Here is a 12,576-nt window from a genome sequence, read left to right as displayed (position 1 = left end):
CATCTTTGATTGTGGAAAATCTTTTCTGCTAGTTTTTGGGTTGTCCTCAGAAAGAGTGTCTCTATATGTAATTGTACTTTCGGAGTATTCATGGGAGGAGGCGAGCCCAGGGTTTCTCTGCTCTACCATCTTTTCCTGCCCCTCTAGTTAATTATTAAATGTTCAGTAAAATTTCTTTCTAATCTTGCTCCACTTCAGTCAGATTACACTTGTTCTAATGTCTCTTTCTGAAAACATATCAGTAGTTTTCCATCTCACTCGGAGTAAAATAGCTTGATATAAAAGATAATACTATTTTGCTCACAAAGAATATATTTGACTTTTTCTTTCTCATTCTTATCAGTCCACCGTATTATATAAACACCTGCCTTTCCCTCTGTAATATTACATATATTTTAGTGACTCTGCCTATTGCCTTTCTCCTCTATTACAGATGAGACATCTCAAAATTCCAGAGCAGAGTAAAGTAGAAGAATCTAGTATTTCTCAAACTGTAGAGAGGGCAATAACAAAGGAGAGATAGGGCATGAAAAGGGAAAAATCCAGGGAGTGTATGAAATTAATAATTTTTTGTCCCTTCATATAGGATGTTGGGGCTTCCCAGGTGGCACTAGTGGGAAAGAACTTGCCTGCCAATGCAGGAGACTTAAGAGATGAAGGTTCAATCCTAGGGTTGGAAAGATCCCATGGAGGAGGGCACAGCAACCCACCCCAGTATTCTTGCCTGGAGAATCCCATGAACAGAGGAGCCTGGAAGGCTATACTCCATAGGATGGTACACAGTCAGACACAACTGAAGAGACTTAGCATGCATGAATGAACTTAGGATGTTGATGCCCAAGGTGAGAGTATTTCAAGAAGGAAGGTGGGTCCTTCTCAGTTGACTGCTTCTGGGAGAAGCACCGAAAAATGGCCTTTTGATTTGGTGACTTTAGTAAGAGTTACTTGGGTCAGTTCAGTTCAGTTCAGTTCAGTCACTCAGTCGTGTCTGACTCTCTGCGACCCCATGAACCGCACCACACCAGGCTGCCCATCACCAACTCCCGGTGTCCACCCAAACCCATGTCCATCGAGTTGGTGATGCCATCCAACCAGTTCATCCTCTATTGTCCCCTTCTCCTCCTGCCCTCAATCTTTCCCAGCATCAGGGTCTTTCAAATGAGTCAGCTCTTCGCATCAGGTGGCCAAAGTATTGGAGTTTCAGCTTCAACACCAGTCCTTCCAATGAACACCCATGACCGATCTCCTTTAGGATGGATTGGTTGGATGTCCTTGCAGTCCAAGGGACTCTCAAGAGTCTTCTCCAACACCACAGTTCAAAAGCATCAATTCTTCATGCTCAGCTTTCTTTATAGTCCAACTCTCACATCCCTACATGACCACTGGAAAAACCATAGCCTTGACTAGATGGAACTTTGTTGACAAAGTAATGTCTCTGCTTTTAAATATACTGTCTAGGTTGATCATAACTTTCCTTCCAAGGAGTGTCTTTTAATTTCATGGCTTCAGTCACCATCTGCAGTGAATTTAGAGCCCAGAAAAATAAAGTCAGCCACTGTTTCCACTGTTTCCCCATTTATTTGCTATGCAGTGATGGGATCGGATGTCAAGATCTTCGTTTTCTGAATGTTGAGCTTTAAGCCAACTTTTTCACTCTCCTCTTTCACTTTCATCAAGAGGCTCTTTAGTTCTTCTTCACTTTCTGCCATAAGGGTGGTGTCATCTGCATATTTGAGTTTATTGATATTTCTCCAGGTAATCTTGATTCCAGCTTGTGCTTCTTCCAGCCCAGCATTTCTCATGCAGTGTTACTCTGCATAGAAGTTAAATAAGCAGGGTGACAATATACAGCCTTGACGTACTCCTGTTCCTATTTGGAACCAGTCTGTTGTTCCATGTCCAGTTCTAACTGTTGCTTTCTGACCTGCGTACAGGTTTCTCAAGAGACAGGTCAAGTGGTCTGGTATGTCCATGTCTTTCAGGATTTTCCACAGTTTATTGTGATCAGAGTGGTGCTGATAGAAAGACTGGAGTGGGTTAAGAAAAAAATTTTTAAAAAGGAGAGAGAGGAAGATGAGAATGGAGTGTAGAGAATGGCCACCCGGTACAGAACTGTGGCTGTTCAGAAGAGAAGAGAGTCATGCAGAAGCTGTGGGTACTGTGAAGATGGGACAAGGCCGGGTGTTGTTTTGAAAGAAAAGAAAAAGAGAAAATGTTCAGTGTATGTTCCCAGATGAAGCAGCAGGAAGTAGAATCTAAAGCACAGGCAGAGGCATTGGCCTGAGACTGTTTGAAGATACATTCTGGATCAAAACAGGAGAGAAGGAGGAAAGCTTAGACTTTGATGGTATGCTTGCTGTTTATTTAGAAACTTAAGAATGTTCCAGTTCCTTTTTTATCTTGTGATACTGTTATAATTTTTTCTCTTATATCTGTTCTTATGTATTTGAAAATCTTGATCTATGATTAAAAAGAAAGGGCTGTCATTCTAATATTTTTTCATGACATGGAAAATAATAGTTCAACTAACTATTTGTTATAATAATAAAGACCAGAAGCAAAAACCAAAGGCCAGGATCCTAGAGTCTTTCATGTTGACCTCTGTTCTATCATGAACTTTAAAATCTGTTTTACATCAGACGCTGCAGGAAATAGAATAGGAGAACATGGGAAAGGAATATATCCTGCTAAGACTGCCTAGATTCAGCAGAGTTGCTGATGTTACCAAAGAGAAACAAACAGCAGTTGATGAGGGTTTTCAATATAAGTAAAAATGCTTTGATGTTAGATGATTTTTTTTAAAACGGAAAGAAAGATAAAGACTTTAGCAAGAAAATATTGTAATGAAACTTAGATTGACCAAAGTTTCATCCAAGAAGTAAAGATGCAAGGAAATGAATAGGAGTAAGGCCATGGAGCATAAAAAGTCCTCATAAGTTATTTGTTAGAATTCATGGTGATCTTTTCAATTTATGGTAAAATTTCTTTGGTCACATTAAATTTTAATTAAGCATTCTTTTCAGAAAAGAAACTGGACTAAATTTTGAGGAATGTGCTCAAAATATGATAAATTGTCCAGAGCCACTTTTGGGTGGATATTCTGTATTTCATTACACTTTCAAATAAAGATGATTCTTAAGCTTTGTGAAACATCTTTGTATATTATTATAGCTTTTCTATTTTCTATCTTCCCTTCCTCTCCTGTCAATGCCTTTAAAACTGTTATTAGGCTGATGTTATTTACCCTTTCCTGACAAGGTTAAAAGCACTAAGTTAATTGCCCACTGGCTTCAGTGGAGGTGGTATGGTAATAATTACTGGAATGAGTAAACAATTGTACAACTACAAATACAGTGGGAGCAGGATCTATTTGCATGAACCAACATTTAACACACTGTAGTGAAAATGATTCCCTCCTGTTAGGGAGGCATTATATCTCCCTCGACATAAGGGTTATATCTGGGAGGTTGAAATACATACCCAGAGTAATTTATTCCCCATAATAAATATATAATTGTTGTTTCCATAACCCTAATCTTCCTTTTTTAACTGGAAAGGATGAAGCCAGTGAGAAGGGGCACAAGCGCACATACTCTGGTTGCCTATCTGGCAAACACCAACATGCCATTCAAGATTTATTTCCAGCCTTACACATTTCATGAGGTCTTTCTGAACCTCTCTCCCCTCGGTAGAACTTATTTCTCCCTTCCTTGCACTTCCAATCTGAAGAAGGAAAAAGAGAATAAATTCAAACTGCCCCATTCACTATTAATTAATTAGATTATTTATTACTTGTATCTATAATTCTTAAATATATTTATATCTTGATTCTTTGGCAGGATAAATCTCATTTTTCTGCTTAGTATTGGCATAACAATCAATGTTGTATTTGGAGGGAATTCATAGCAGCAGTCATCAAAAACTGAATAGGGTGTGACTAAATATTTAACCTTATGAATAAAACAGAACAAATCAACACAAAATAGACCTAACCCTACAATTTAAAAATCAGCTTTAACTTAACCTCAATAGGGTATACATTAGGTTTGTTTTCTTGAAATCATTCAAAATGTTTTTTAAAATTTTTACTGAAAGTAAATTTAAAAAGGAGAAGGAAAGCAAAACTATCTTGAGAAATTATTAAATTAATTTATTTATTGAGTGGATTCAAATCTTGAAAAAAATTCTGATGCTGAGCTGATTTTGAAAAATGATTATCTTCCATGTTAGAAAAGTTTAAATTGCCAGTTTAAGCCTGTTCAAACTATTTTTATCACATTCTTAGTAATTTCCCATGGAAGCATTTCTAAAGGCTCAGCAAAACATTTATAATTTTATAAAACCTTTTAAATTAATTTATAACTTAGCTATGAGCTTCTTTTGGGGAGACTCAAAACAGTAGGTGACCTTATATCCATAATGTGTATACTTAAATGTCTTATTACAGCAGAGTGAATTAGGATGGAATTATTTAACTTTCCATACTAACGTTTCATTTAACTACAGTCAGCTTGGTGCTTTACATAAACCGATTTAATTCTATTTTATACAACTGCAAGGTCACTTTTGTATGTTCTAACTGTTTTGCTTTATTTTCAACTGTAGAATGGCTTTAGGTAGGGAGTATAAGAAAATACTGACCAAATTGAATAATTCTCTTGGCATTGTATCCCATTAGACGTTTAAGAAGATCAATGTTTTCTCCTAATCTTGATTAGTGAGACATAACATATACCTGATTTCTCCTCCTCTTAGTCCACCCTTTTTTATCTCAGCTGTTACCATGACAACCAATTGTGTGCTGGTATAACCTGACAGCACATTGCTCCAGCCCAGTCATACCTCTTTTACTTTCTGTGTCCCAGAGCTTCTTTACATACATTTACTTTCAGTTCTATTTGTCTTCTAATAAATGTTTACAGGGCTGTATATTTTCCTCTGTGTAGCATTTCAATCACATTCACATGATAAACTGGATAGATTTCTAACTAGAATTCATTATTTTCATTAGAATTAATTTTAGCTTTGATCTCCCAAGTTAACCCAAGGGTTATGTAGAGAAGTCTTCTTAATATCTAAATAAATATTTGCCTTTATTTGTGCAGTCCACTGGAGAAGGAAATGGCAACCCACTCCAGTATTCTTGCCTAGAGAATTCCGTGGACAGAGGAGCCTGGTAAGCTGCTGTCCATGCGGTTGCACAGAGTCAGACACGACTGAAGCGATTTAGCATGCATGCATGCATTGGAGAAGGAAATGGCAACCCACTCCAGTATTCTTGCCTGGAGAATCCCAGGGACAGAGGAGCCTGGTGGGCTGCCGTCTATGGGGTCACACAGAGTCAGACACGACTGATGCGACTTAGCAGCAGCAGCAGCAGTGCAGTCTACTCCCTGAAATGTAGCCTGAGTGATTTCTGATTTGGGATCCTCATCAGATGTTCTTTGTATAAAATATTACATGCTTTTTAAAAAAGAAATTTCCATGGATACAAGTAATTTTTATGTAACAATATGTTATACTGGAACTCTTCCTATCTCAAGTTTGGCTGAGGTCATGAAAAGAGAAATCTGGCAAATACTCTCACACCTCACTGTGAGGAGCTGTGCAGTTATGAGAGTCCTGCAAAAGAGGACCTGAAAATCCACTTCACAATCCTTGCGCATCAACCACTTCTAGAGAGGGGGTCTTTTTCTGGAGAGAATCTTTGTTGGATGCTGAGGACCACCCACCCCCTCACTTTAAGTTTCATGTGAAAGAAACTTTACAGAGACCACTCAGACAAATTGTTATGTGTCCCTAAGAATATCAGACACTTCTGAAAAATCTAATGGATGCAAATTGTGTGAAACTCCTTATGTCTTCAGAGTAGAGAGCTCTGGTGAATGGTAAGAACCTGTCTACTGACAAAGGGCCAAAGCTATGCATATCTCATTGTTAAAGCCACTTTGGTGGGAAGTGGTCTAAGACTGACAAGGAGACTATGGCATTCACTCCACTGACTCTCCTAATATGTGAAAACTGATCAAAGGTAACTTTTCCAAAGTAATTACACTTCCGGGATTTTAAACCTAAAAAGAGATTATAAGTCAAATTATCCAATCAATCCAGATTAAATATTCCTATTAAAGCACTCGGTGAACTTTGGGGTGCTGGTAGGAGTTCCTCTAACCTCTGGGGCAATGTCCTCTCTCCTCTGTGGCAGCCCAGGCCATCTGTGGTTGGATCCAGCCACTGTGGTTGGATCCAGCATGATGACTCTTGTTAGAATGAGATTCAGGAATCTGACCAGAGCCTTCAAGGGAAGGTAGCACAGAGGAACAATTAGGACACTGCAGTAGAAGAAAATGTCTTTGCACTAGGATGTCTCAGGGTTTTTCCTCAAACCATGACTGAAGGGAGCTATTCCCTTCTCCATGGTATTTTCCAGACCCAGGAATTGAACCAGCATCTCCTGAACTGCAGGCAGATTCTTTACCATCTGAGCCACCAGGGATTAGGACTTGCAACCCCAGAATATGCTACTTTGGTATATTGGTTATTTTGAGCAAAAGGCACTTGCAAAACAGCAAATGCAAAAGGAAACTTTCTCCAAACTTCTGTTTGCTCAAAGAAAGATCATCCAAAAGGAACTCAGTTTTCATAAATCCCCTCTTAGGGGGATTTATCTCATCATCAGTTTATGATTATCAGTTTATTTATCTCATCAACCAGGTAAGATTGACTATTATCATAGAAGAGGAGCATTTTTTGCTCCTTTTCCCCTGGGTATCTCCTGTGATCTCCTGTGTATATGTGAAGTAGGCATGATAAAGAACTTCTGTCTATTTTTTCTCTTGGTTATCTGTTTTTCACTACAGAAAGTCTCAGCTGAGAACTCAGGGTAAAGGAAACATTATTTTTCTTTCTCTACTGTTATAAATAAAGTTTTATTGAGACACAGACACTTTCATTCATTTTTGTATAATTTTTTGGCTGTTTTCATATTACAATAGTAGAGTTGTGACATAGACCATGTTCTTCAAGTCTAAAATGTTTCCTGTCTAGACCTCTGCAGAGAATGTTTGTTACCCTTGATTTTTATCTCTTTCAACTTTTAGTCACCAAATCAACTTTTAGTCGGACAAATCACTTAGTTTCTCCCACTATTACTGTGAAATTATCAATTTCCCCAGATGTTTGAATCCATTTTTACCTTGAAAATTTCTGAAACTGTTTAGCAATTTCATGACTTTTGTAACTGATATTGACTCATAACTTCATCAGTACCCAATATACCTCTTTTTCCCTTTTAATGAACCTCCCCTTCAATTCTCTTTGGTCCAATCTCAATATAATATAACTGCTTTCTTTGAGTTAGCATTTGCATTTGCCGAGTACTTAACTACCATCAATTAATTTTCAGTCTTTCTACAATGTTACTTTGAAGGTACTTATCTTTCTAAAAATCTTATAACTACATTTTTTGAACTTTTATGTAAAGAACTTAATCTATTTTTTGAGATTTGTAATGCTAAATTTTTCCTTGCCATATCATTTTGTTTTAGATCACTTCCTACACTTATTCTGCTCTGTTCTGTTGCTGGGTTTTCCTCAACTTCTTTTAATTTGATCAGTAAAGATCACTTATTGGTTTTTTTTCCCCCATCTGTAGGTTGAAATCATAAATCCTCTCTCTGCCTAGTATATATCCTTAAAATCTTAATATACAAATTTCAACTCACTTTTCTACTATTATTTAGATATCACTCTATCAATTTCTTCCCTATGTAAGATAAGAACCTTGCCTACTTCTCTTTATCCTGCAGACCTGTCACCATTGAAATGTAATAATTTGGACTATTATGAGTAATATTATGAGAACATTACTTTGAAAGGGTATCATAAATTATTTTTATTGAATTATTTATTTTATGAAATTATTTTTCTCTACTCATTTTTCAAAATTTTCTTTTTTCAAGGTTATTACCGGACTTGCTAATGTACATTCTTAATTTGTCTTGGTGTTCATGGTGATAAATTTTATGATTTTGCATCTATGAAAAATATTTATTTGATGTTTCACTTGAATGCCTCCCCATCTCAAACATGTTCCTTTAAATATGTTAACTCTTCTAAAAATTGCCTGTTAAACTTTCATCAGTGAAAAATTTAGAGTGTGCTGACTGTCTTCTGCCAGAATCCTGAATGTGAAAATTTTTATATCTTGAAAACCGGAGTGATTACAATGCAAATCATTTTTCATTATCATTTTATTTAATTGTCTGAATATTAATAAATGTCCTAAAACTATAGACATATAATATACACACTTGCACATGTACACACACACATGTTTTACACAGAGACAAGAAAAATAAATGCTTATAGTACTTATGTTGGTTGACAAAACCTCTAACAAACCTAAGGAGTAAATTAACCCTAAAAAAAAAGGACATAAATGAAGAGAAGTATGAAAAAAGGTGAAAGGGTTAGTTGCTCAGTCATGTCCAACTCTTTGCAACCCCATGGACGGTAGCCCACCAAACCCCTCTGTCCATGGGATTTCCCATGCAAGAATACTGGAATGGGTTACTATTTCCTTCTCCAGGTGATCTTCCTGACCCAGGGATCAAAGCCAGGTCTCCTGCATTAATAGCAGATTCTTTACTGCCTGAACCACTAGAATAAAAGTATAAAATTAAGTAAATAAATATGCAAACACATTTTAGTGATGGATGAGGAACATGAGTGAAAAAAACAAAACACCCAGGATGGTGTATCAGTTATGCTGCGTTTGGTTGAATATAAAAGAAAATGAGCCTCAAAGTGGCTGCAACGGTGCAGGACTCTGTTTCTCAGAGTGTGGTCAGTGTGCACGATGGATTAGTGTCACCTGGGATCTTGTTAGAAATGCAGATTCTCAGGGCTTATCCTAGAACTACTGAATCAAAATCTTGGGAGGTAGGGCCAAGAACCCATGTGTTAATGAGCTTTTCATGTCACTTATTCATACTGCAGTTCAAGGACCATAAGTGAAGGAGATTTATTAGCTTATCAGCTGCAAGTTTAGAGTTGTATTCTATAGCTCAATTGCTTCTCCATTCTGCCTTCAACTTTGCAGTTCCATCTTCCTTCTGCTTCCTCTGGGGATCTCTACACACTGCCAACAATGTCAGTGCTGCAGACTTCCTAACTGACTTGAGGAAGAAAGGAAGAATTGGTTACATATGAAAGCTCCATGACAGAAATAAGGAAAGTTCTTTACAGCAGTCACTTTCTTCTTGTGCCTCATGAGCCACTTTGGGTCACAGGACGGTCCATAAACATGGAACATTTTGTTATACCATTTACAAACATAAATTCTAGGTAGATTAAAAATTTAAATGTAAAAGACAAACAATATTTGCAAGACAACTGGGAGAATATCTGTACAAACACGTTGTGGGGGAGGAGGGATAAACCTTAAAAGCAACAAAGAAAACATCACTGGAAAAGATTAAGAGATTTGTTACAAATAAATTTAAACTTACTATGTGGGAAAATATACCACAAACAAAGTATAAAAACAAATTAGACTGAGAGAAAATTTGCATAATATGTACAGCAATAACAGGTTGATAAGGACACAAAAAATAAAAGTTTGGCAGTGATGTAAACAAGCAAGTCACACAGGAGATGCCAGTGGAAAATGGTTATTAATAAAGATATTTAACTTCACTAGTGATTAGGAACATGAAAATGGAAATACTGATAACATATTAGTTTTCTTAACCCATGAGGCTGGGAAAAATGTGTACATGTATATGTGTTTAATATGTAATGCTCAGTGCTAATGAGAATGTGGGGAAATGGGAATTCTTATATATGTTGGCAGAAGTATGAAATACTATTACTCTTTTGGAACAGATTTGGTAGTATCTATTAAAATTGAAAAATATATATATGAATGTAAATACATATACATATATTCTTGAGCTAAATAATTTCAGTTTGCAGAATCTATCAAACAGAACTGAAAACACAGATACATAAGAAAAAAATGTTTATTCTAGCATTATATGAGCGGGAAAAATAAATCAGCAAACTACATTGTCAATTAAGGAGAGAAAGGTTGAATCAGTTAAGATACTCTCATGCTGTGAAATGTTATGCAACCATAAAAAAGGAATGAGCTTATTCATTATTCATTCAACAAATATTTAACTTATACGTACAGTGTTCATGTCCTATTTTAAATGTTGGCATCAAAGCAAGTATTAAAGGGAAGTGTGTCTTTGGTTAATCACAGACTAGTGAGGATGAAAAATAAATTAGTTAAAAAATAAGATAATTTCAGAGAGCAATTATATGCTAAGAATAAAATAAAACAAGCTGATATGATAGAAAATGATAGATAAGGAGTTGAACTAAGAGGTGAAGAAATAGAAAGAAATACATGAAAATCATATTAAAAGTTTTTTAAAAAATTAAGCAAATGAGCATCTTCTTTATTACCTTACCAATGGATCCAGAGGGACATTTATATTATACCAAAAAAAGAAAAAATATAGAAAAATATGGCAAAGTGTGATTTCATTTTTGTTTTAAAAATTTGGAAATTCACTCTTCTGGTGGGTACACATTTGTTTTTTTAAAGTGAACATAAAGAAAACAGAACAAAAGATATCATGTTAACACTAGCTGGCAGAGGTGGTAGTATTCAGGTGGTGAGTCCAAACACAGTTGATGTTTTTATTTTCGCTTTCCATCATTCAAAATTTTTCCTCAAAATTTCTTCTAATCACTTTTCCCTGCCAAGTATCTTGCTGTTGTTATTGAGTCACTAAGTCATGTCCGAATCTTTTGTGACCCCCATGGACTGTAGCCCGCCAGGTACCTCTATCTATGGGATTTTCCAGGCAAGAGTGGGTTGCCATATCCTCTCCCAAGAGATCTTCCTGAACTAAGGATCGAATCTGCATCTCCTACTTGGCAGGCAGATTCTTTACCTCTGAGCCACCCAGGAAGCCCAAGTGTCTTGTATCTGCTTTTAAAGAACCTAAACATCTTGGTCCTTTCAGGCTGTTATGATGGAATACCATAGACTGGTGGCTTATAAACAACAAACATTTACTTCTCATAGTTCTAGAGGATGGGAAGTCCAAGATCAAAGTGCCAACAGATTTGGTGTTTAGTGAGAGCCCACTTTCTGACTCATAGATGGCTGCCTTCTTGATTCATCCTCACATAACAGAAGATACAAGGGAGATCTCTGGGATATCTTTTACCAGGGCAAAAATCCCTTTCATGAGTGTTCTATCCTCATGACCTAATTACATCCCAAAGGCCCTATCTCTACTACCAACATATGGAGCATTATGATTTCAACATATGGATTTTGGGGAGACAAAATCATTTAATCCATTATACTAAATAATCTTTGTTCAGGAGCAAGGTGTATATTCAATTTATCATCTTATTCAACCTCCTTTGCTATTCTTTCTGTCACCTTAGAATTTACATGTCAGCTTTGCAGGATAATTTAGGGTAAATGTAAGGACTTGCAAAAGTAAAACATATTTTAGGACACAAAAACTCCTTACATTTTATGAATTCAGAATACTTATATCAGTTCTCTGAGTTTCAGTCTGTCAGCCTTTATTTTAAAATCTTTATCTTTCTTTCAAAACAATTGGTGTTGAATGGTAGCTCAGATGGTATCTGCTTGCAATGCAGGAGACCTGGGTTCAATCCTTGGGTTGTGAAGATCCCCTGGAGAAGGAATGGAAACCCACTCCAGTATTTTTGCCTGGGGAATTCCATAGACAGAAGAGCCTGGCAAGCTACAGTCCATGGGGTTGCAGAGTTAGATACTGCTGCTACTGCTGCTAAGTCACTTCAGTTGCGTACGACTCTGTGCGACCCCATAGACAGCAGCCCACCAGGCTCCCCTGTCCCAGGGATTCTCCAGGCAAGAACACTGGAGTGGGTTGCCATTTCCTTCTCCAATGCATGAAGGTAAAAAGTGAAAGTGAAGTAGCTCAGTCCTGTCCAACTCCGAGCGACCCCATGGACTTCAGCCCACCAGGCTCCTCCATCCATGGGATTCTTCAGGCAAGAGTACTGGAGTGGGGTGCCATCACCTTCCAGGTTAAATGTAAGGACTTGCAAAAGTAAAACATATTTTAGGACACAAAAGCTCCTTACATTTTATGAATTCAGAATACTTACATCAGTTCTCTGAGTTTCAGTCTGTAACAGCCTTTATTTAAAAATCTTTATCTTTCTTTTAAAACCATTGGTGTTGAATGGTAGCTCAGATGGTAAAAGTATCTGCTTGCAATGCAGGAGACCTGGGTTCAATCCTTGGGTTGTGAAGATCCCCTGGAGAAGGAAATGGAAACCCACTCCAGTATTTTTGCCTGGGGAATTCCATAGACAGAAGAGCCTGGCAAGCTACAGTCCATGGGGTTGCAGAGTTAGACACTACTAAGCAACTAAGATTATGGCATCTGGTACCATCACTTCATGGCAAATAGAAGGGGATACAATGGAAAGAGTGACAGACTTTATTTTCCTGGGCTCCAAAATCTTTGCAGATGGTGACTGCAGCCA

This window comes from Bubalus bubalis, chromosome 1, assembly GCF_019923935.1.
Source record: "Bubalus bubalis isolate 160015118507 breed Murrah chromosome 1, NDDB_SH_1, whole genome shotgun sequence".
In the NCBI taxonomy this organism is placed as follows: Eukaryota; Metazoa; Chordata; class Mammalia; order Artiodactyla; family Bovidae; genus Bubalus; species Bubalus bubalis.
This window is presented reverse-complemented; position numbering follows the sequence as displayed.